Raw genomic sequence first — 25,951 nt, 5'->3', positions numbered from 1 at the left:
AATAGGAGGGAAACATAAGTTTTGTTACATAATTAAATGCTTTAATGATGTTCTTTGAAATTTACAAATGAACGTTGGATTGAGCTTCATGGTTGTTTTGGGATACCATGAAAGGCATCAGTTTTGCACCTTTTTCAGATACCTTTCTTAGTGTTGGGGATGTGTTATCTGGTATCTGCACCCAAGATGGCCACAGGAGCTGTGTGACCCCTTCAGTGGAATGTGCTGCGAAGCAGCCAGTGCACTGCAGTAGAAACCTCTGTGGCTTTTTCCTCTGTGCTTTCTCTTATGGCAACATCCTGGGCAAATTAACAGTGCATTAGATGTACTTACTGAAAAAATTATACTAGCTTTCCCTAATTCTTGAGACTATAATCTCCTCAAGGAGTTAACATATTTTTTAATTTATGAATACTGTTTTAATTTCTATTACGTTCTATTTCTGTATAATATTACTGTTTCATCTGAATTAAATCTTTCAGGTTTGGGTGGATTTGGTTAGTTTCCCTCTGCCTAATTACGGGACTACAGATCTGTCTTCCCTTGCACATGCTGTTGTCTTCACTTTCCTCAATAGTCAACTCAGCACTAACAGTGCCATCAGGAAGGAAAGCAGACTGCAAGCCTGCAGCTCTTCCTGGGAGCTACGGAAATCCATGATCTCATTCTCTGACCAAATGACCTGAAACGTGAGAGAGCCGAAATTGTTCCTGCAAGTGTGTTTTTCTTTCGTGGAATATAATGGCTATGCTTTGTTAATTCAAAATTCACCTTTCAGGAAAAAATGTGGTGTTTTTTAGACTACTAGTGAATAATAGATGAGAGTCCACTATGTGCTCTTAGAAAACTGTTACTTACAGCATCAGAATTAATGCAGAGTAAGTAATAATTTAGTCCCTGTGTTGGTGAATGATGAATAAATATGGCAGGTTTCTGAGAATTTTTGCAAGCATTTTGCTATACCTTACTGATCAAACCACTAATGCTGTAGGCAACAGTTTGGATTATATCTCTGGTTAAGCAGTTCAAATCATATCCTGTCCTGTCCTTCTGATAAAACCTGTGTATGTAAGAAGACTATACCCTTCATAAGTAGCCTGTCTGAAAATCTGTTTTCTAGGATCCATTAATGCTACTAATGACTTTGATGAACCTTGTCAGTTCATGGGGTTTTAATACCCACACACTAAAATAATCCCACCTACATCTCATGACACTACTTATTCCAGTAAATATAAAATATAACTTGTAATACAAAAAAAAAAAAAAATTGAATGCAGTTGCTGCTGCTACTGTTTGATTTCAAGGGGTAGAGAGGGATAGCAAAAAGTTTTAAAGTAGGAAGCAAATGCAATGAATTGGAAAGCCTTGGAAATACCTTGGGGGGCAGCAGTGACTCAGTTCATTCAGGATGGGGCCATAATTCCCCTGGGGACTACTGTGTCTAGCCAAGGTTTATAGAAAGCACCTTAATTTAAAAAAAAAAAAAAAAGCAAAATGAAGAGCAGAACAACAGAGATGTTGTTTTAGCTCTTGGGAAAACTTGTCTTTTCTCTTGGGCTCCTTCACTGCTGCTGTGTGCTGACCTGAGAAAGCAGATCTTGGGCACCTTTTGCATTTGCCTCCCAAGAAGCTGCTGGAATAGCTGCTGTGCTGCCCTTCCTGCAGCTCTGGTGATGATGGCATGGTTTTATTTTCTATGGCAGCTGGACTGCCTGAATCTGTCCTGCTGTCAGTCAGCTTCTGTGTCTTCCTTTGTTGGTACATGGCTAGGCAAGCGTAATTTGTGTGGATAGAGAAAAAGAAGCTGTATAAAGTGCACAGATGATTGTAATGTGGGTTAAACCCCCGCAGAAAGAGGTGTCAGTGATGTAATGTTGATTTTATGTGCCGTAGTTGTTGTTTTGTTTTGGTTTTTTTTGCAAGGGTAGGGGGCTGTATTTCCTTCCCATTGTACAAAGTTGGGAGGAGTAGATGCCTAATTTTTAATACGAGCAGTTTACAACCATTCACAGTTAAACAGTTTATAGGATTCTTGGTAACAAAAGGCAGTCTAAGTACAGAGGAAACGAAAACAATATAGTGAGGATATTTACAATGTGTGACCTGTTTGAATTATGATCTTGTTAACTATGCAAAAATGACAAAAACCAGAACCATCCCAGGAATTAAACGTTTAGCCTTTCATTAATGAACTTTTTAATATAGAAGATACGGAGGAGGTTAATTTTTTTCCCTTTAACATCAAAAGAAGCTTGCACTTTGCGTGAACCTGTTCTTTCTTGAGATTCAGCACACTAGACTTCAAACTAGAAAAAAAAAACCACCAACCCACAGTATTTTTTCTTTACAACTAGCCCACACTAGAGTGTTTAGTTTCTGCCAGTAAATCACATGCCAGGGTTTCTGCTGCCCTTTTAAATCAATGGAAGGTGTGATTCCTTTCCCCATGATTTTTGTTTAACTTTCCTTTTGTAGTTGATCTTAATTGTTCTTATTTGCAGGCTTTAAATGTTGATGGACTGTGTCATTTATAACCCTTTTTCATTGCACAGTGACCTTCATAGGGAAATTTCATACATGCTTTCATTGGGCTTTGGTGGCATTTTTGTTTTATGCATGTAACTGAAACTGGCAGTAAAAATTAGTATGCAGAAGTATTCCTTTCTGATTAAAGCAGTATTATGAAAGTCTGGTTGCACTATAGATAGAAACATTTCAAGATGTTTTGCAAACCTACAGTGAAACTGTGCTAACACAGATTGCTAAACATGTCTCCAGTGAAGGAAGTTTTGGGTTTTTTCCTGGACAAAAGCAACCAGCTGTGAATTTTGTCCCTGGACTAACACTTCATGTCTCCTCAGTTGCAGTTCATCTACCCATTGCATCTAATTTCTGTGCTTGGTGGGAGGAGTTGTACGGAGGTGCAAAGAAACCCCATGTCCCCTCTTAGAGGATTTATTGATCACCCTGTGAAGATAAATGGTTTCACCCAAGATACCCTCTCTCTGCAGTGAAGCTTTTGCTGAACTAACAAAGTGGTGAGGGTATGAAGAGATGATGGAGAAGGGGTAATAGAGTTTGGTACAGTGCAGTGATAGTCTGCAATGCACTTGATAGCTTTAGATGTGCTCAAGTGTAGTAACAGCAGTCTACCCATGTCTGCATGTGGTTGGGCATAGGCTTCAGAAGTGTAGAACAAAGCAGAATAAATTAGATTTAACCTCCAGGGTAGTCACAGCCATCTTCACATTGGCTCTTAGATTAAATTAGACAAGGAAGGCCAGGACTGATAGTTTGGTCTGATTATTTTTAGTAGCAGTGGTCAAAAAGACAAGTTTTGTATGTTCTTGTTTATTTGCCTTAGTCAGATATTATCTGCCCTTTTCAAGAAGATACAAGATAGGTAAGCATGACAGTCCTCTTTTTACTTTTTTTACCCCCATCCATGCCATGTGATTTTTTGAATCCCAGACTTTGTGGCATATAAGGCACATCATGTGAAAGCTTTAGCCCATGGATTGGGATGTTGTAACTAGCACAGATTTGCTCTCCTTGCTGAAGGTTGATAACATCAACAGCTCATCTCTGGGAACAAGATGACCCTCTTTCCCTCTTGGAAAGATGCAGCTCAACAGTCTGAAGTTAGAAAAACATAAACTAGTTTGGGTTTAGCTAATTTATGGCTGTACAAGAACAGAACTTTCTCATCTTTGTTCTTCCTTGCTGTACTTTCGAGAAGCTTGTTCCATCCCTTTCTTTTTTTGGCCAGGTTGACATGAGCTGACTGTGTTCTCTTGGTTTTGTTTGCTTTCTGATTTTTAGGAAGCAAGGCAAATCAAATGCTTCTTCATTCCTTTTCTTTTTCTCCTTCCACATCCAATTTTTAAATACATGGTCTGGTTTCAACCAGCCCTAATTCAAAAGTATAAATATCAGAGAAATATATAATTCCCTTAAATTACATTTAATTTGGTTGGGTTTTTTTTAAAGGGGATAAAGGAGATAGAGAGAGATGGTGTTTTCTTGGATGAAGACACTGTAGGAGAAAGGAAAAGACACCAGCATAAGCCTAATTGTATACCAGAGAATCCAAGATGGGATAAGTGTCTCTGGCACAAAGGAATACAGGATTCTCCTTTTAATTTAAGTGTTCACAAATATCCTTGAGCTTTTAATTTGTATTTTCTTCATGGTTGCTGTAACAGCCGTGGTATGAGCAGTGTCTTCTAGGTGCCTGCTCCAAATATTTTGTGTTCCAGTACAAGAAAGACAAGGAGCTACTGGAGAGGGTCCAGTGGAGACCACAAGGATGATTAGGGGTCTGGAGCATCTCTCTTACAAGGAGATACTGCAGGAGCTGGGCCTGTTTAGTCTAAAGAAGAGGAGACTGAGAGTGGATCTCATTAATGCATATAAATATCCCAAAGGTGGGTGCCAGGAGGATGGTACCAGACTCTTTCAGTGGTGCTCAGGACAGGACAAGGAGCAGTGGCCATAAACTACAGCACAACAAGTTTCGTCTCAACATGAGGAAGAACTTCTTTACACTGAGGGTGTCAGAGCACTGGAACAGGCTGCCCAGGGAGGTTGTGAGTCTCCCTCTCTGGAGACATTCAAAACCCACCTGGACACGTTCCAGTGTAACCTGGGCTCTGGGTGGCCCTGCCTTGGCAGGGTGGTTGGACTAGATGATCTCCAGATGTTCCTTCCAACCATAACGATTCTGTGGCTCTGTGAAACAAAATCCTCACCGTTCTCTCTATGAGGAAGTTCTGTGCACTGCCCAAGAATAAATCAGATTGTAAAGATTGTGGTTTTGATGCTTGATTTCAAGTGAAAGTATCATTGGTAGCTTAAGTCCAGTGTAAAAAAAAAAAAGGCAGAAATGAACTATTTAGGCTGCAAGTTATAAATAAGTGTTTCTGTCCCAGTAATTAAAGGGATGGCTGCTTTCTCATACATTAAACAGAGAACTTCTGACAGTAATTTGGAAGAACGAATTCAAAACTGGTAGAGATCTGTTCTTTGGTATGTGAGCTAAGTGGTGAAGAGGCTGTAGTGTTCTCTGTTGGGTATGAATGCTGTCAGTAGTGCCAAGAGAGCAATTTAGGTAGTAAAATACTGTTCCAGTGCCCATTACTGCAGCATGACATGCAGAGTTAGTCTATTTTTATTGCATTAATAAACAGAACTTTGATGGCTGTTGATGCTGCTTCTGAACTTAAACAGAAGGTATCCTTTAGGGACCTTGACACACTTGTGAGGTGGGCTGATGCCAACCTCATGAGGTTTAACCGTGCCAAGTGCAAGGTCCTACACCTGGGTCAGAGCAATCCCAGGCACAGCTACAGGTTGGGCAGAGAAGAGATTCAGAGCAGCCCTGTGGAGAAGGACTTGGGTGTGTTGGTTGATGAGAAAATGAACATGAGCAGGCAGTGTGCACTTGCAGCCCAGAAAGCCAACCGTATCCTGGGCTGCATCCAAAGGAGCGTGACCAGCAGGTCAAAGGAGGTGATCCTGCCCCTCTACTCTGCTCTCGTGAAACCTCACCTGGAGTATTGTGTGCTGTTCTGGTGTTCTCAACATAAAAAGGACATGGAACTGTTGGAACAAGTCCAGAGGAGGGCCATGAGGATGATCAGGGGCCTGGAGCACCTCCCATATGAAGGAAGTTGGGGCTGTTCAGCCTGGAGAAGAGAAGGCTGCATGGAGACCTCATAGCAGCCTTCCAGTATCTGAAGGGGGCCTATAGGGATGCTGGGGAGGGACTCTTCATTAGGGACTGTAGTGACAGGACAAGGGGTAATGGGTTCAAACTTAAAGGGGGGAAGTTTAGGTTGGATATAAGAAGGAAATTCTTTCCTGTTAGGGTGGTGAGGCACTGGAATTGGTTGCCCAGGGAGGTTGTGAATGCTCCATCCCTGGCAGTGTTCAAGGCCAGGTTGGACGAGGCCTTGGGTGATATGATTTAGCGTAAGGTGTCCCTGCCCATGGCAGGGGGTTTGGAACTTGATGATCTTAAGGTCCTTTCCAACCATAACGATTCTATGATTCTATGATTTTAGGGTTAAAGGGAAAATTCAGGATTTCAGTGGTGTTGCTGCTTAAACTGGTATTGCATTTCCTGTTGAATAATCTCCATATTTATCTGTGTTTAAAAGGAAAAAAAGCTAGCCTGCTGTTCTGTCACAGAGCAGGTTAGAGGGCAACATGAGAACTCCATTTGGTCTCTCTGCTCACCCCATTCTCTTTATTCAGTAGCTTTGCTCTGTCCTGTTATTCTCCCTTTTTCCTGAGGGGAGTGTGAGCATGTTATATGTGAACATTCTGTGTTCTGAGGATACAGCCAGTAGTGCCAGCAGTTTAGCAAAGCTGAACTAACATATTTAGCTTATAATAGCATTTTCTTCTATGATATGTTCTCACTCCATCCATCCTCTCTTAAATTCAGATCATTTTGAATAGGGTAGCTATCATTTATGACCTTTCTGAGGTAGGGCAAATACAAGAAGCGTGTCCTGGCTGTTCAGAATGGGCAGATTAAAGACTGAACCATGGTCTTCTAATTTCCACACCAGTTTTGTCTCACTGGAAGGTCTTTTCCTTATCTTCCTTGTATTGTTGTACTTTCTTCCATGCTGACATCTTTATTTTGCATTCTGCTGAGAGGAGGTAGTGATGATGAGGATTGCATCATATGATTTATACAAGGTCATTTCATTCCAGCTAAGAGACTTTATTGTCTATGTATTGTTTCCAGACTCAGGAGAATGACTTAATTGATCAAACATGGAAATGGCCATTAGTCTTTGTCCTAAAGAGACTTACCTAGACCACATGGCTGGATTTTGTTTGACACTAGTTGAAAACATAAAGGTTTACACTATAGGAGTGAGACTGCTAGAAGGAGCTGAATAATCTCTGATGAACTAACTTAAAAGTTTCAGTGCTTGGCAAACAACTATTCATCTGTAGTTCTGACTAGAAAAATCCTGTGGAGGAGTGTAATAAATCATCAAAATTAAATATGTTTTAATCAGATTTCTAATGAAAATCATAGAGGGTTCATTCACATGTTTTGCACAGTAGAGTGGTTCTCTGCAATGGTGGTCTTACAAGCACTCTGCTATTGAACAGCACTGCAGAAATCAGTTTATAGCAAAGCGCCATAAGATGCAAGAAACCCTGATTTGTTCTGCGTAGTTCATTTAAAAATCACGTACAACTGTAGTACATGTCGTAGATCTTGAAGTATTGTGTGTTAAACAATTGAATATAGTTTTAATTGTTCTCTCCCTTAATTCAGAACATAAAGAAGTTTGCCTTAAGAATTAGGTGTAATAATTCATCTTCCAGGTAATTTTAAATTTGCTTATGCTGCCTTATCATATGGTGCTGGTGGTATGATACTAGGTAGATTCCTAATGGAGAGCTTTTATGGGACTCAGATTTTGACTGTGAGGTCTTCTACTTAACCTCAGGGTCTGAATTGCTGAACCATTAACACAGATTGCCTTCCCAAAATGTTGATTAGGTATTACATTTGGAAAGAAGAAGAAAGCAGTGAAACAGAGCTTAATTATAATTCACTCTGCTGCTTCTTCATACTGTTTCACTAGTCCTTTGTCACGGGTATGCTATAATAGACAAGACCTGAATTTTGAAACTCAAATCATGATCTCTCTTCTCCCACAGTTTTCATCATTTATTTAAAGGTATAAGATACTGGTACTTTTTCCTTAGTGTGTTGCTCCTAAAGCTGAAGTATTAAGCAAGAGAAGATGGAAAAAACTTGCTACAGCTTGTAGCATAAATACCCTGTAACCTTTCACACAGTCTAGATGTTCTGCTTCCTCCCTTTCCCCAAGTCTGTTTTGAAATTGTTCTGAGTTTGGTGTGTCCGTAACAATCTGGTGGCTTTCCATGTCATTCTGTAAGTAAGACAGCTGGAAGCATGCCAGGGATATTAGGAATCATATGCAGCTTCATAACCCTGGCATGTGTTTTTTGAGTGTTTGTCTTCTATCAGCAGTTTAACCTTCCAGCACCACAAGGCTGAATTATTAGAAGTGATTTGCAACAAGCAGCAGTTTTGTCAGTAGATACTTGTTCCATAATTACAAGAAGTGGATCTGGTGTATGAGGACAGTGAGAGAAAGGGACTGAAAACAGATAATAGCTGGAACAATTTCTCAATTTTAGTATGGCTGAACATTCTGTTCCATTTGCCTTTAAAAACAGGAAGAGTGGTCTTGCTGCATTTGCACCATGCTAAGGAATGAAATGCTGCTGTGTGCACACTAGCAATGGAGGCTGCCACACAAGAGCAGACATACAGAAAAGCATCCCCAGGATGGCAGTCACACTGCTGCTAAAGATGCTTAGGAAAGAAGAGGCTTCCAGAGCAGGCTATTTATTGCAGGTTTTAAGGTTTTGAGTGTTGCTCCTTTGTCTTTATAGTCATGCTACAGTAGGTCGTGGGGGAGTAGAAGAGAGGAAGACACATTAGCGTCAAGACACCATTGCTTCTACATTCTCTACAAAGCTTTACAGCTAAAGGAATTAATCAACCATGGAGGTGGTAACATGCTAAACAATGACAATGTCTTTTTTTTCTCTTTAATAAAATGTATGCACACATTTATATCAAATCTTACCCAGCTCTTCCTGGAAGATGACAACAGTTGGTTACTTTCTTTTGTTCACTAGGAACAAAGTTTAAAGACCACCATTATCTCCTAATAACTTTTGAATGTGTTGGCAGGTGTACACTACAGTTCAACTGTGGGGTTGAAACCTCAAAGATAATAAATTTCCAGAAATTTTATGCAGACTTTGGGTGGTAGGGAAGATTATTGCCTCTGCAGAGTAAGTGACAGGGAGAACTGTCAAGCTTCCCTTCATTTCATGCAAGTTGATGTGCTTGGAGCTCAGTTTTTTTTCTGCCTGGCCAGTAACAGGCACAGGGTTACATATTTATAGCAGTGGGATGTCCTGGGGATATCTGTGGAAGCTGAGGGTAGCGTACATGGGATTTAGAGTTCATGCATTGCCACTGGCGGGGAAGAGAGGACAGTTGAGGTAGTACTATGGTAGATAGGGTGGCCACTGAAGTGAAAACAGAAAATATAAGTGACATACAAGAAATCCAATGGAAACTGGTTTAGATTTCCGTGTTCATAAATTAGTCTTCTAAGCTGAATTTTTTGGGATAAATTCATGTGGGTTTAGGTCAGGGAAGTTTTATTCACCACTCCAGAAGTAGCTATGGAGGTGCTTTTGAGAGTTAATGATGAATGAAGGCATGATTTGGTCTATGAAGCAAGAAGTGGGTATATATGGTGAATTAAAGTGCTGTGAAATCCTGCTGTTGAGAGATACAACTAGGCTGCTCAGATTTGACACAGTATTTGGAAATAAATAATGGTTATCTTCCTGTATCATTGCTGGAGGTCTGCAAAGGGAGATTACTGGTTATAGGCTTTTTAAATAATAGAGCTACTGCTTTTTGAGTCACAGTTCCCAGGTCCAAATTCTTACACAATCTCTCGATTAAAAGTAACCTGCTCAATTGATGCTGCTTAATTAGCTTTGCAGAAGAGAAATTGCAAAACAGTCTCTTGAGAACTGCTGCTAGAGTGTGGTTACAGAAGAGCAGAATCCATCAGGTTTAGCCTTGGTTTATGAGAGTTCATGGGGGTAAGCAGCAGTTCTTATTATGAATGCATTTTTCAGCTTCATGAAGTTAGTAACTACAGCTGGCATTTCTTAGCCTGTTGATATCTGAAAAGAGATATTATTTATGACACTTGTAGTTGGAGAGTTCAGGGTTGGGGAATGTAAACCACTTGATTAAAACCTGCTGTGCTAATTGTTCTTCTCTTGGGGAAAAGTACATTAATGTTTTACTTGAAAATATTTCCTTTAAAAATGTTAACTTTCAGAGGAATGTTGGATGACTTTAGGTAAATAAAACTGAGCTGTGATAATTGCATCTTCTGTTTGGCTCTTGAGTGCATGTATTTCAGTTTAAGATGGCTGCAAACTGAATCTGAGCAACTTTTAGCTTTGCTTATGATAATAACTGTATCTTATTCCTTTAGAACTTTTATGTAGTTGGTTTAAATAAAATGAATGCAGATTTCCTTTAATAGCTTTCCAATATATTTAACTACTATTAGACTTCTCTGAGGCTTCTTGATGTGAAGTTCCCTTTCACCATCATTAATATAATTGCAACAGGGAATTACTATATTTAGTGTTCCCTAAATTGTTTTAATAGGTTTGGAGTATGTGTTTGTTCTTCTTGAAACTCTGTTTGAATTTCTAACTTCCTTGGGCAAATGAAGAGAGACTTAATAACTTTGTAAGTCTCCTGAGGCATGATCCCAGGCTGATAAAAAGCACTTGGAGGACTTTGAGTTTCACACCAGACTGCTGTGGAAGAGTTCAATTTTTAGCTGATAGCTTTCCTACCTTTTTTTGTATATGTCATGGTAATAGGTATGAGATTACTTAGAACTGGAAACAGAGACCTTACTCATTTGTTACGATAGCTTACTTCTGTAGCATCTTCTCTGGGAAATAAATGTTTGTATTAGTCTATCCTGTGTCACATAATACATCAGTATAAAATTATACATTTATTTTAATAGTATAATGGTTGTCTTGAGTTTGTTACAACTCAACCTGAAAGCATCAGATAGTGGGTGAGGAGAGAGGAGTCAAGGAGCAAACAACACAAGTGTTTGTTGTTGTCTCTGTGGCTTCTACAGCAGATGTCTAATTTGATTTCTCTTTTGTCTCTCTTACCTTGTGCCCTTTTAATAGCTCTTTGCCCTGATTCAGTTTGGAGTCTTGAGCTCTGATGTGCAGCAATGTTTTTGTAGGAAATGCTGGCAAGCAAGTTGCAGCTCTTTGTGCTTTAGAAACTGAGATAAGTTTAACCTTGGGTGCCATATAATGTATTTATGTAACTGTATTCTTTTCTTAGAGACAAAACCATTGTTCCTTTATACACATACTGAGAAGTATCATGTTGCGTCTGTGATGTGGCTTCTAGCTCCATTAGATTACGACTATGTGTCTTATAATGTGTATTCCTCTGTAATCTGTGTAGAACAGATTATTTGGCTCCCCCTAAGAGTATCTGGTACAGACAGCGGGTTATCTGTGTATCATGAGTCTTAAAAATGAGATCTGTTCAGCATCCTAAAAGGTTTTCTCATTCCTAAGGAGAGCAGGTGGTGGTTATAGAACTGGTTGTGTTTGCTCATTGCTAAATTCTACAAACCGGTTATTTGAGGTATTAATCTTGAAAGAAGACCCATATGAAAGAGGAAGGCTATTTCATATGGTATGAAATCTGGATGACTTCGGAGGAGGGTTCATAAAGAGAACAAACAAGCTGAAATGAGATACTGTTTATATGGCAGTTTTGCCTATGTGGCAGTCAGGCCCGTGTCATGTGGATGTGGAACAGGACATACACAGCAAGATGTCTAATGGAAATCAGATCAGTGCCCGTAACAGTGAAAATTCCAGTAATGAACCTTTCTGAAAAGAACATAAGCAATTGCAGTGAAAACAGTTTCTTCATCTAGGGTGTGTGGTCTTGTGACTTCCACAGCTGCTTGTTTTCTGAGCCACTGGTAAAGCAACGCAAAGTGGGACCACTCCGGATACATCTGTCCTCTGGCTTTATGTGAAACAGTTGCGATCTGACTGTTTGTTGACAGCAGGTATTTCCATCTTTGCAATGATTCATGAAACCCTGCAGTTCCCTACTCAGAGTCTTGAGACAAACCATTTAAACTCAAAAATATTTTGCTGAAAGATGTCATAATCCTGTACTGAAAGGTATAATGCCATGGCAGGAGTTTAGGCAGCTGTGACACGCTATTGTGGATGAATACACAGACGGGTTGAATATATGGACTTTGTCACTTCCAGAGAAGTGGTTCTTTTGAATACCTAGGAAGTGGGAAATTAGTGGGAAGTATGAAAGAGGGGCAAAACTTAACATTTTGTGCAAAAAATCAAGATGGTGATAACTGATGAGGTGACAAGATTTAAGGGCATAGTCATATCTCAGTGCTTGTATTAGCCTGCTGTTGTCCCTGATGACCATTTCCTTGACATTGGGGGGGGGGCTACTAGTTTCCTGTTCCTTAATAATGACATGTTCTCATTTTCTTGTAGGTTCTCATCTGCATCACCTTTCACTGTGCAATCACTTAGCACAAATGTAAGCAGACGTAAAAATTTTAACTTTCATCTTAGTTGAAACTTTGAGTGAATTCTGACTTGGAAGCTTGTTCTTAGTGGCACTGCCACCCTTGTCCTCTCTTAGTCACGATATGTATCAGAGGTCTTGTTTTTGCCTCATGAACTTTTCACTGAGCAAATTACCATTTATCTGAGGCTTTGTAGGGTACAGTTCCTGCACGCTTCATTTTACCCTGGCTGATAAACTCAGTAATGACAAATTAATTGCTTCCATTTTTGACTGCTTCGCTGGAGAGGTCTGACCTCAGAGTTCTTTTGCATGACAGCAGTAATATTTCGAAAAGTTAAATCTCTGCTCTGTTTCTGTAGCTGTGGCCCAGTGCAGTCTTACCTATTTGCCACTGTGGCAGCTATTTCAAAAGCTGAACTTTTACTATGCTGTTACCAATATGCTACAGTGCTGCCTGGCTTGCAGCTTGTAGAAGGCAGCACCCAATTTCACAGGGCAGCCCGAGTCTGTCTGCCACTGCTGCCATGATAATTTCAAAGAGTGGGAGCATCTGATAAGAGTGTTCTCTAACTTCATCTTCTGTGTTCTGCTGCCAGTGCTGTCATCATGGCCTGACAGCCCAAATGCTGAATGTAATGCATCACAAGAATTCTAAAAACAAATGTCTTTGGTCCTAATTACACCTACTTCTTAATCAGTTAGAATCAGTTCTTCTCATACCATTTTCACTTTGGTATCTGTCTGTCTGAGTTATTTGATCTCAGGGCTTCCACTGTTTATCCTGTTATCATGTATGTTACTCCTCAAAGGCAGTAAGATTAAGCTGTGTGAAGAAGGGTTGCAGGATCAAGCCATTTGTTCTTTTAAGCTTATGCCAGAGGCTATAGCATATAAAACAAATCAATCTTAATAGCTGTCTAGAATATCTGGGAGATTGTTTTGTAAATATCTGATCCTTTCTTACTTCTGAGTTCATTTTGGTTTTGGGTAGTATTGCTTACTCTCTCACACCCTAGGCAGGAAACAGCAACAAAGGCTGAGACAGTTTTCAGTGTGACATGTAGAAATGTATCCCTATCTATAGCATGCTGTAAATTGAATTTGCATAGTTACATTCTTTCCAGACCTGTGATGGGGAAAGTATCAAATTTAGAACAGTTTTTCCACAATACGTTCTGCAGTTTAAAGTTAGTATGAGGTACTCTGTGATTTCCAGAAGTCACAGGGAATGAAGGATAAAATTTTATGCTCAGCTTTAAATGGTTTACTTTTATGAGTTAAATTTGGCTTTGCAGAATTACTAAATTCAGACTTTTCCTCCCCCTGCTTGTCTTCTTATCCACGGCTCCAGCTCTTGCACTATTACTGTACCTTTTGTTCCTGTCCAGCATTTTGTCTGGTTTATCTCTGAAGTCTCAAGAGATTGGTTGCTCATCTGAACAGGCAAGCTGCTTTTTGTCCTGGCAGCGTTTGAGAGTTCAAATAGATGGCATGTCTTTTGGTGAAAGTACCTGTGCATTTGGCAGGTCAGACACAGACTTGAATTTTGTTATTGTAGGTCATTTTTTGTTGGTCTTCAGATTTCCAGATTTCCCCTGAAGTTAAAAAATAACTGCTGCACAGCTGCCATAAGAGGTTGGAGGGGGGAGAAAGGGAGAGAGACAAAGAGAGGCACATTAGAATGGGTAAAATAAAGAAGAGTTATAGCAGTTCTCATGTACAGCAGTGTTTTCTGGTTGAACTCTTGAGCCAAATGCCAGTAGCTCATCAGATATGTAAAGTTCCAGTTGTAGCAAGACTGCAGCAATCACTGAATGTACCAATTCCTGAAACTGGGAGTTCTCACAGAAATAGTTGGGAATATGTGACTTGGGGCAGGGGAGAAGAAATACTGCTGCTTGTCCAATGGAGTGAAAATTTCCTTACGTCTAGATATTGCTGAGAACATGGGAGAACCTCCATGTTACTCACCATAATGAGAGTTTAAGAATTTACTGCCACCTGGAAGGTGCAACAGTCTTCTGGGACTAGTGTTTTTCGGCAGTTCTGTTTTGTTTCAGTAGGCTGACATTCCTAGCTTAAAATGTCTTGATGCTCTTGAACTAGTTTTAGGAGTATATGCTTTTTTAAGGACTTCTTTAAAAAGGTTTTTGTGTATGTGTGTGGTCAGAGTATCCAAATAACTGTTAAAAGCATTATTTTTTTAACTGAAGCAGTGATTTTTGCAAAAAAACAAATGTGCCGTGATTTTGGAATTAGAGATATAATATAGTTCCTAGCTAAATCTCTACATGTAACCAAAAATCCTATTCAAAATACTACTTCCGTATTAGTCTATTCCATTCTTCCTTCCCTCCCCCATTTTCTTTTATTACTTTAATTTCAGTCATCCGTCCCGTATATAGGTGGATGATGGTAAATTCTATTCTGTGGCAGATTATTTGGGAACCTTATTAAAGCTTTAATACGAGTCCAGCTGTTTTTAAAAGGAGTTGAATTGATACTGATATTGCAGAAGTAGTAGTGCAGCTGGTTGTGAAGACAAAATAACCATCAGCTGAGAGCAGAAATCACATATATCTAAGAACTTGCTGTTCATTTCGTCTTCACTGATTCCCTTTGTAAACTCTGTACTTCAAAGAATGTTTCAGATGGTGTGCATGGAGGTAGCTGAAATTATGGATCTTGCAAAAAAAAGAAAACAGAGCAATCAAAACATTAAAGGAAATCTGGAAAACTAGAACAAGAAATAAATGTTGATGGTGCCAAAGGCTGCAAAATTCTGAACTGGGAAGGGTTTAGTTTTCCCTTTCAGAGATTGGCTTCTGTTAAATAGGTAAGGTGTAAAGTTTCCTGGCAGGTTATTTTTTCAAATAATCTGCTGGTTTATTTCAAAGGAGTGGGGTTAAAGAAGTACTTAGAAGAGCAGAAGAAAGAAAGGTTCAGCTAGATAGTATCTTCTTCCGTGTTCATGTGGTTAAGATGCTCTTGTTTTGTCAGTAAGGCTATTTGTTTATGATAGTTCTTTCTTCTGTACCTGTTCAGCTAGTAACTTTTTAAACACTGATCCACCTGAGATCTGTAAAGACATTGTGGCAAGACCTCTCAATGAACTTCAATTTTCTCATTCGAAAATGTTTTTAATTCTACCCTTTCCACATCTAAACCATTTGGACTGGTGTTTCTGTTTCCATGTCTGTTCTGTGTTTGGATACTTACTTTGTTTGTAATTTTAAATAAAAAGTTCTGTGTGATTTTTAAAGAAAATAAAGGAAAAAAAGTGTTGAAAGATAAGGATCCCCCTATCATTCAGATGATCTGTATTGCTGGTTTTGGAGCAAGTTTTAGAATTTAACAGAGGACAAAGAAGACTTTTTTTTTTTTAATGAAAACTTCAAATTTGCCCAGGTTACAGGTCTCTGAAAATTGTTCATTGCTTTAGCCTAGTAGATCTTTGTGAAGAGATTATAAAGAAGCAAAAGTACCTAAAAATTCTTGGAGTCTGTGAAAGGCTGTTTGTGAAACAGCTTTATAGGCTGCTGGAGTCTCTTGGGCTCCAAGATGAGGGAACTGAAAGGCTTTCTCTCTTGTTTCTCTGTTTTCATTTGACCAGCATAAGCATATAAGCACAAACTACCTTTATGGACTGCTGACAAGCAAGGAGACAAGAGGAAAAGTATTTCAATCCTGGGTTTCAATGAGGATGGAGGTCCAAGGAAACAGGCTAAGGTTTTAATTTAATGTAGTGCTTTTCAAATCACGAGCTTTGAGTTTTGTAGGTCCATAGCTTCCAAACTCTCTGTACATAGTCTTGATATATCAAACTTGTTAAGTTGGCGTCACTGGGATAAAAATCTGGGAATCCAGAATTTTCACTTGACTGATTTCCAGATCTGGCAAACTGGGGTTTCCTCCAGCTTTTTCAGGAGCTGATTTACCTCACAGAACAGAGACTGTCTCTTACTAACAGCTATGAGTTTTCTTACGGAAATTAAAACTTACTTCAAAAAACAAACAAGCAACTCCTCCAGGAAAACAGCAGAAAACCCCAACCACCCCCCCAAAAAAAAACACATACACAAAAAAAACAAGCAAGCAAACAAAAAGAAACCCCACAACCTTCCACAAACCAAACACCACAACCACAAACAACAAAACCACACACCTGGTTTCAGATGTTGTCATGGTTTAAACCCTGTCAGCAAGTCAGCCACGCAGTTCACTCCCCTCCACCCCCCACCCTTTCTTCCCCTGGCTCCCGGAGGGTTGGGGAGGAGAATTGAAAGAATGTAACTCCCACTGTTCGAGATAAGAACAGTCCAGTAACTAACATATAACACAAAACCACTGCTGCTACCACCAGTAATAATAATGATAAGGGAAATAACAAGGGAAGAGAATACAATACCACCCGCTAACCGATACCCAGCCCAACCCAGCAGTGAACTAGCCCTCCTGGGTAACTCTCAGTTTACATGCTGCACATGACGTGCTGTGGTATGGAATGCCTCTTTGGCTAGTTTGGGTCAGGTGTCTTGTCTCTGCTTTCTCCCTGCACAGCATGAGACTCAGAAAGTCCTTGGTCAGACTAAACATTACTGAGCAACAACTAAAAACATCAGTGTTATCAGTGCTGTTCCCAGGCCAAAAGTCAAAACCACAGCACTGCACCAGCTACTACGACTGAGAAAAAAAAGACTGCTACTGCTGAACCCAGGACAGATGTGTATCTTATATTAACAGGTATCCATACCAAAACTGATTCAGAGTTTTTTTTCTTATAATTGGCTCTTCTGGCGCTTAGAATCTTTCCTCTTTTACACAGACAAAGGAGAACATATAGAATATGATAGTATTTCTAGGTTGTGTGTGTCGTTTAGTAACCATGAGGTCATCAGTAATGGTTGGGAGTTTTTTTCCCCCCAGTATAGCACCAGCAACCAGAAAAACAGCTCTTAGCATAAGAGGCTGGTTGACACAAAGAACACGCAAATGAATTGTGGATCTGTTCTGTCATGCAAACTAGTCACAGTTAATTGTGTGTACTCAGTTCGAAGCAGCTTATATCTATTGCGTATCAATGAATAGTTTGTAAACCTCTGAACAATACACAAATTGATTAAAGAACAATTAGCAGTGCATTTTTCAAGGTCTTCTAAAGGCTTCTAAGCATCATCCTACTTGATTCCTCTGGGTTTACATTAAACTCATTCCTCGAAGGCATTTTTTCAGCCATACGATGTAAGAACACTTCAATATTTTGTGGCAGATAGACATTTGTAACATAAACCTCTGTGCACGCACCCACACCCTCCAGTACGAAATAAATGAAAACTGAAGGTTAGATGCAATAACTTCCATTACTTATGCAGATGTATCCATAACAACTAGTACTTACCTCAGTGCTTTCTGCTCAAGGATGATGAGCTTATATACACACTGGTTTTTCTCATCAAGGCGTACTGTATCCCCTGTGTTTTCATAAACCACTGTAATTGGAAATAGCCTGACAGAAGCCTTCCAAGTCTTCATCTTGGCACTGAATCTGGCTGCAAAGGGATTCTAGTACTATGAAGCATTTGAAACTGTTTATCTCTCAATGCTGGTATTCATTGATTTGTTTGTATTTCTTTAGTGTCTCCTCTAGGCCCATAAAAATCTCTGTAGTGCTTCAGCAGACATTTTGCCAGGAACATGACACTGAACTCAAACTGAGTGCTTCTTTTTGATTTTCAGGGTGGTAGTGGTGGGTTTGAGTGTTATCCTCCCCACCCACCTCGACCACTCTGTTTTGGTGGCTCCAAGCACTTGTAGATCATTGAATGTTTGCATACAGGCAGTGAAAAGGTTATATATGTTGACAAGACAGAATCTCTTGCATTTTCCCCTCAGTGTTGTACTTTACAGCTTGAGTTCTTTGTGTCTTTATTTACAGTGGTACATTGTAAAGTATGACTGTCTTAATACTGCTGGTAATAATAGAGGCAAATGGCATTTTGTTGTTGTTGAAACCGTGAAAAGTGTTTATGGCAAGATTTTTAAGTACAGTTATGCTCCATATCTCATTATAAATACTTAGCTATACCAGCAAATGTAATGTAGCATAAGGAATCTCACTGTATCTCACAGCAAACAGAAGAAGGGTTGAGGTGTGGTGTTAAGCAGTCTGTGGCTGAGCTGGAAACGGAACTTGTAGCCTTTGATCCTAGCCAGTGTAGAACATTCACTCTATTATTTATGAACTAATACTTTGTGTGCAGTATTTTTCCAGTTGCCTCATGACAGTTCTATTTCATCTTTGCTTTATATCTGGAGGAATGAAGCTGATTCTTGTTACATGAAAATCTTATACCTGGACAGAAAAGATTTAGAATGTCTTGGTTACGCTGGAGACCAGGACTGTGTCCAGACTTGCTGTAAAATGCAGAGAATGATATAATATTCTGTCATTTCCTAATCTGTTCACCAGAGTCCATGAAACTCTTGCATCTTTTCTCAGGTGTCCTGTCTTAGAAGTACATGGCATAGCTTGTTACTGTCTCCAAGTCTACTATTCCAGATGTTGTGCTAGCTAGTAGGCTCCTTTCTTGATTCATGTTGAGCATAAGACTTAAAGAAAAGTAATTACGTTTTTTTTACTGATAACATCCATTCAGTTTTCATAACATGCTCTTCTCACATTCAGAGTTGACATCTCAGTGAAAGCACTGAGCAATAATTGCAGCTATTAATCATTGTTAGCCAGAGAATTCAAGGATGCTTTAATGGTCATGGCAGATACTATGATGTTCCTTTCCCTTTTTACTCTAAACTTGCTCTTAAATAACCGGGTCTACTGTACAGCAGAGGTGGAATTTGCATAGGAAACACATGAGGGGAACTACAGCTGCTGTTGAATTGCTAAAAAGTAGTTCCTTTCCTTTCTGGTAAATTAAGTGATCAGCTGGAGATTAAGAGCCATCTGACTTTATATGAGAAAAGAAACTGATTAGCAATGACCTTTTTCATGTCTGTGTGAGAAAGAGCTTGTGTGTGGATTCCCCAGAAGACCTCTGGTTAGTGTACTGATCCTTTTGAAAAATACCTCAAACTGTATCCCCACTGCTAACTTCACATGCATTAATAGCAATGAGGAGAAGAGACTTGGAGATGTTCTTCAAACCAGGTTTTTGTCTTAATTCAGAAATGCCACATAGAATATAAAATGAAATCTTTTCAAGAAACAGAATTAAAACCTTTTGTTTAAGAGCTGAATTTTCTCCTCATGGGTCTTGCTGGCTTGATCTGTTAATTAAACAGTTCATACAGATCTTTTCTATCTCCTGTGAGAGAAACTAAATTTGAAGCAGCTATTTTACAGCTGTCTAGCTGTTTTCAGGAAAGCCTCGCTACTGCCTGATGCTGTTCAAAGGTGCATTGAAAAGAATTTATGGTCTTGGTTCCTTTGCAGCTGGAGTGGCTTTTAATATTGTGAAACATACTGATTTATAATCTTAGCTGGTAGTTGCAGAGAGAAGGCCATTTATTGCATGGACATGGAGAATGGACTATTGTCTTTCCAGCAGACACTACCTCAGGCTGCATCATGACTAGTGTAGTCTGCTTCCTGTCATTCACCTCTATTCTAGTCCACTGATGATTTAGACTGAGGGATGTTAAAGCATGTTGTACCTTCCTGTGCTTGCCTTGTGCAGCCCGTTCTACCAGGGTTCTTTCTGTTGAAGTCAGATAGCAATGGGTTGTTGAAGTATTTGGGACTCATCCTTTACTGGAATGATGTGCCAGTACATGCCTTCCAGATTTGGAAGCTGGAAAGTGGTTATCCCAGTGATATAACAATAGAAAAATTTGTATTTTCTCTGTTCATACTGGAATTCTGCTTATCAAGGTAATACAGAGGGCATTTTTTTGACAGCTGTCAGTCTGGTACATTTTTTGTTATTGAATTTAGTAAAGTATTTTCCAAATACGTAAAGAAGTTAGACCTAATTAGGAAAAGATTTAAGCAAGGCTAATTATTTCATCAGTTCGGCAAGCTTGGCTTCAGAGCTGATGCAGTGGAGAGCCTTTAGTAAGGATTCTCTGAAGTTTTTTACAGGTCAGCCAAATTGTAGGACTCTTCTTACCCTTTCAAAACAAAAACAAGAAAGCTTCAACCCCAGCATTTTACATCAGTACTTGGCATGGACAAATTTCAACTAGCAGTAAAATGAATCTTCTTTAGATACTTTGTTTTGATTTCAACTCCCTTCCCCTCCCCAGAAAGAAGAAAAGCAGAAGAAAAGTTATTAATGTTTCTGGCATCAGGGGTGGTGCTGACATGGGAACCCTAGAAAAATATGCAGCTCTTTCTTTGTTACGGGGCTTCTCTAAGCATCTTGTGTGCAGTTCATTGGCAGACAGACAATGCCAGTCTCCCACTGAGGTGGTTTGTTTAAGGTGTTTATTTCCATACTCTCTAATTCATGCCACCTTCCCCACAGTTGTCTGTCATAGAAGATGTTGGTCTTCATTTTGACTGGGTTATTAGGTAGTCTACTGACTGCAGTGAAAAGCTTTAGAGCTACAATAAATTACGGAGGAGTTTCTAGGGATTTCTCTGCTGCTTACTGCAAATCAATACCACTCTGTAGAGCAAAAGGTGAGCACACTGACACTGCATTAAGGAATGAATATTAAAAGCTGCTAAAATCTGAACTGGAGAGATAGATATTTAACTTAGCCTTGGTAAATGTTTCAGAAAGAGGAACAGGGAATATAAAAGGCTTATTGGGTGGGGCAGGGAAAACGCTTTGAGGGAGAGGAGTATTCTTGCTGGTGGTCTTAATTTCTCTTGTAATCCAACCACTGTGCTTATTTACTGTTAGTCCTGAATACAAAGAGTTCAAAGCAGTTTAAGTTAAATAGTATGAACTAATCCTAGCAGGCATGCAGTTATATTGATGCTGATATGCAGGTGTCTGCTGAACCTCTAGAAAGGTGTTTTGGGTTGTTTTGTTGGGCTTTTTTTGCCAAATGGATTCTTTTATAGTTTGTTTAGAAACAGCAAACCAAACAAGCTCTTCCTCTGAACAAGTACCCTTTTAGTTGGCTGTAGCTTTTTAAGTAAGTGTTTGATAGAAACATTTTAATGAGTTTGGTTAAACTTTTAAAGCTATTTCTTGAGAAGAGAGAAACATTACAAATGGGAAGCCATTTGCTGTTGCATGTAGGTAACAGACTTAGAAAGGTGATGTTACTTTTTTTCCGTTATGTGCAGTTACAGTTGTAAGATGATAATCAAAATATGTTTTAAGAATAATTATTTTTAATGTTGAAAGTGTCTTTCTATAGAATGTTCGTCTTTTGGGGTCAAATTATTTCATTCTCCTTAGAGAATTTTAAAAATGACTCCAACAATAAGTAACAGCATAGCTGAATAAACACTGAGCTAAATTAATCAGTTTAAATTGTCATAAAACTCATCATCACAACCTTTATCTACCAAGTGTTTTCATTTTATCATATCCCTAATTTTGATAAATGTATAACGTGCTTTTTACTTCATAATCAGATGTTGATCAGAGGAAGGAACAGTACAGAATAAAAACAGTATTAGTATTTATTGCTGTAAAAATGGATGACGCTATCAACCTCTAAGAGTTAATTGCTGTTTAGTAGTAATAGTAGAATTTAGAAGGTACTAAACTATCACTTTAGGAAGTAGACTTTTTTTGCAGCAATTACATGTAAAATTAGCAGTTGGATTGTTTACAGAAACATGCATCTTCCCGTTGAGACACTAGAGAAATGGTATACGTACTATAGATACTCATGTATCATGATCTGAGAAGAACTTGCTCGAGTTTTCAACATCAGTGATGTCCCCCTTTCCCCCCTACCTGTTTCCAAGTTCTTCTAATTACTTGTAACAAAAAAAAACAAAAACAAACAAACAAAAAACTGATGGTTTAGTGGTTCAACACTTTTATAACTGCATTACTACCTTTTGAAGTTGTACTGAGCTAGGAATGAGGCCTTGCTTGTCTGCATTCTTACAGGACATCAGAAATACACAATATTTCAAGCTCACCTGCAGAAATGGTTGAACAGATTTTCTTCATACAACATTCCCTGCAAGGAGAAATTTTACTGTTTGTCTGAAATTCTCATTTGTATATTTTGTCCTATCCTAACTTATTTTAAAAATATTTTTGACATAGCCAGGACATTTATTAGATCCCTTTATCATCTTAGATGTTCTGAGCAGAAAATGAGCTTTCTCTGCTGAGTAGCCTTCCCAAGCTTGACTTACGTGAACCATGAGCACCAGTTTCAACTGTGCAGTGAAAAGTGCAGTCCCCTTCTGCTGCTTTGTATCACATGAAACATGAAGAAAGTACAGACACTTCAGCTTATGTGAATATCAGGCAAAACTGTGATAGCCAAAGCATGGACTGTTTTGTGAGCTTTTTTAGCGAATAGTCTTCCTGTTGTCGTAAATTAGTTATTATAGTAACCTAACTTCATATTCATTGATGTGCCTATTTGATTAATAATTCTATATTTGAATTCTATGTGAGGGTAAAGAGAGTTAGAATTTCAAAGGAATTGGTAACTTCCTGCATTTCCTTTGTGTTCGCACTGGGAAATTCATTTTTATTTGTTAACACAGCATGATTTTCATTGGGATAATAAAGTAAAAACAGGATGTGTGAAAACATGCATTGGACTTAAAACATCATTGATTATTAAGCTCATTGATTTCCTTAAATCTCTACTCAATGTCATCACTTTTAGGCTTATCTGAATTTATTTTCTATTTTAAACTTACAGTTCACTTTTTAAAATAATCTTTATTCCCCTGCTGTAACTTCTGGCTTTCAATCACATTGAGGCTTAGTTTAATTCAATCTGATTCAGGCTTTCTCTACATCAGAACTATTGGAAGTAGGAGTATCTCAATGCCTTTTTGTTTTGAAGGGAATGACTGGACAGAAATGGCTGAAGAGGAGTGACACACTTAGTATTTAAGCAGCGGATAACATTTTAAGTTGTAACAGGAATGTTTTAACGGTACTGAGTGGCAACGAGGCTGCAGCATGCCCCTCTCCTGTGCAGGTGAACGACGTACCTGCCACATTCCTGAGGAAGCCATTTTGTGTGCCCTGCTTCAAAATGCTATGGCCTGCAGTCACAGAGCCAGGGCTTCCATGTGGCACTTGCAGCGTGTTTCCGTGGCAGGCTGACACGCTCTCAGTCACTTGCTCTGACTGACTGCTTTGGCTTCCCTGTGAGGAGCAAGGTATTTATTGTGTTGTTAAATGTGGTACTTCTGATACGGGTATCACTTCCCTACCATGTTTCCCCATCACCACTGGCATATAGAATACCTGAGGGACTAAACGCCTGCCAGAAATAACACGGGAAAAGTCGCGGCTGCCGCTGGTGCCTTGTGAAGAGGAAACTCGGTGCGAAACGGGAGGTGAAATAACGTCTTAGCCGAAAGGCAGCAGTTCCAGCTGCGCTCGAGAAGGCAAATGGCGGCTGACGGCCGAGCGGCGCCGCCAGGAGGGGGCGCGGCGGGCTCGTCTCTCCTTAGGGCAGCGGCGTCTGCCTTCAGCCGGGCGGTTCGGACGGCTCGGTCTCCCGGGCGGGCGGGGAGAGATGCGCTTGTCCGTGCGGGCAGGAAAACGGGTTGTTTGCAAATACTGTGGTGAATCCTGTGTACGCTGACCCTCGGCTCTTCAACGACCCGGCCCGGCTGTATGGTTTTTCACTCTAAAGCTGAGTATCTCGTACGAGGCTTTGCTTTGCGTTTGTGTCTCCCTGTGAAGGAGTGGCCGCAGCTGCCCGTGTGGGAAGGGTGTTTCCCCTCACTGGCTGTGGGGTAAAGAGTTAAAAGCGGCTTTCTCTCGGAGAGTTCCAGCTGTGCTCCCGTTCCACTCCTGCCCCTTCGGATAGCACACCAGGGTGAGTCAGCGTGTGGAAGCCGTCACTGGGCTTAATGATGAGGAAAACGCCATTTGGCCACGCTGAAAACTTGGAAGTTTTGTTACCAAGGAAACTGGCACAGCAGAAAATGTCTTCTTAAGCCCCTGTGCAAGCCTCAGGTCATGAGTGGTTGATCGATTGTTGTGTTGTATCAGTTCAGGCCATCGTGGTGAGACTGCACTGACATGATCCAGTTTTGATAAAGCTGTGAGATCTCTTCCTTGCTCTGCAAACTGTTCTTTAGGAGCTGGACTGGGGTAGCCAGGTGTCATTCATGGTGGTAGGCACCTGGCCACTTACCACACTTTGTTTCCGCTGCATGGAGATACTGTAATTGAAGTGGTAACTTAAACACATGAAATAATCTATTGCACTTTACTAGTTCTCAAGATAATTTTAAATTCTCTTTCAAGAACAGATGTCCAAGGTACAAAAGTGCAGAGGTTCTGCTCCACTGTCAGTACTTAAGGGCAAACATAATAGTCTTGTTACTCAAGGTTGATGGTTAACAGCACTTTTAAATGCCAGTCTTTGTCATCCTGATGATTGAGTGTTAGACTTCTAAAAGGTGCAGTTTGGGATAATTTTTTTATTTAGGTTTATAGTCAATTTGTTTGCAGAGAAGTAAATTTTTCATCTCACAGTATTAGGTTTTTTTTTCTGTTCTGTTTTCAGTGGTGATGTCTTCCTCTTAAAGGGAGACCCTCACACCTCACCCCACCCCTGCTCCCTGCAAGAAATGTACTGATATATCATATGTGTATGTGTGTGTTTCTTATTGCCTGAAGGGCAGGCTTGTTGCTGGATGTTTCATGTGTAGCACCAGTGACAAATGTGGAGTTGCTCATAGTCTTGGATAAGGCATATTGGTGGTGAAATTATTTCCAGTGAAATAATAAAATTGTGTAAGACACAGTATATCCAAACTAATTTTGGAAAAGATATTTCAGGAGATAAAGGTTATCTTCTTATGCACCTGGCAGTACGTAAGAACACAGCTGGTTCCCGCCCTTGCTCCACCAGGCATGGTTGCCATCTTCGGGAGGGAACTTCTCTTGAGTAACCCTAAGTAATGGTGCCATTCCCTTCTTCCTTACAAGAAATTGCTTAGTTTTGTGCACTCCCTGTTCCTGTCAGCAGGAAGACAAGATTAAGAATCGAGTCTGTCTCCTACAAGACTGAGCAAAGTAGTAGCTCAGAAGATAAGCTTCTAATAGCGATTTTAGTGACTCACAGGAAAAAGTATGTATTGTTCCATTCTAATACAACCCTTCTTCAAAATAAAACGAGAATTCCCACAACCCATGTTTGCAGAGGAGTGACAACACAGTAAATAACTTACAGTAAAAAGCTTTCCTTTTTGATTCCTGGTAAAGATGAAGAGATTTAACTTGTGAAATACTAGCTGCACTGTGTATAGTGGTTCATTTAGCATTTCCAGGCAAAATTAGAAGTGACCTGTTTTCAGTGACATTTGAAAATTTAGTGCTATGTTGATAGTCTGAAATGGAGATCTTCTGACATTGAAAATGAAATATGTGCCACTGCAGTTCAGTTGTGGTTTAGCTGGCCATGGAGTTGGGATATAATCATATTATTTTAACTCCTGGAGATCATTACTACTTTGGGAACTAAACCCCTCAAACATCGGAACTGTCAGGATATATATTTTGAACTTTTATTTAAAGTAATGCTGGGTTTTATTTGTTTTGGAATGTTTAGTCAGATTTTCATTAG

General features: G+C 39.6%; 1 protein-coding gene and 1 long non-coding RNA gene across 2 annotated transcripts in view; one reads left to right on the top strand and one right to left on the bottom strand.

Annotated features, from left to right (window-relative positions):
- LOC134155192 (uncharacterized) overlaps nt 1-23,702 on the bottom strand; it is a 40,945-nt gene extending 17,243 nt beyond the window's left edge. The window contains exons 1-2 of the long non-coding RNA XR_009961462.1: nt 23,614-23,702; nt 17,640-18,593 (exon numbers count right to left, since the gene is read on the bottom strand). This is a non-coding gene — a long non-coding RNA (uncharacterized LOC134155192). The remainder of the gene's footprint in view (nt 1-17,639; nt 18,594-23,613) is intronic.
- JAZF1 (JAZF zinc finger 1) overlaps nt 1-25,951 on the top strand; it is a 190,252-nt gene that overhangs the window by 61,790 nt on the left and 102,511 nt on the right. The window lies entirely within an intron of this gene.

The sequence above is a fragment of the Pezoporus occidentalis genome, unplaced genomic scaffold (genome assembly GCF_034315485.1).
Source record: "Pezoporus occidentalis ecotype Australia unplaced genomic scaffold, CSIRO_AGI_Poc_V1 ctg75, whole genome shotgun sequence".
Lineage (NCBI taxonomy): Eukaryota > Metazoa > Chordata > Aves > Psittaciformes > Psittacidae > Pezoporus > Pezoporus occidentalis.
The sequence above is the reverse complement of the archived record's forward strand: the minus strand, read 5'-3'. Positions and strand labels throughout refer to the sequence as shown.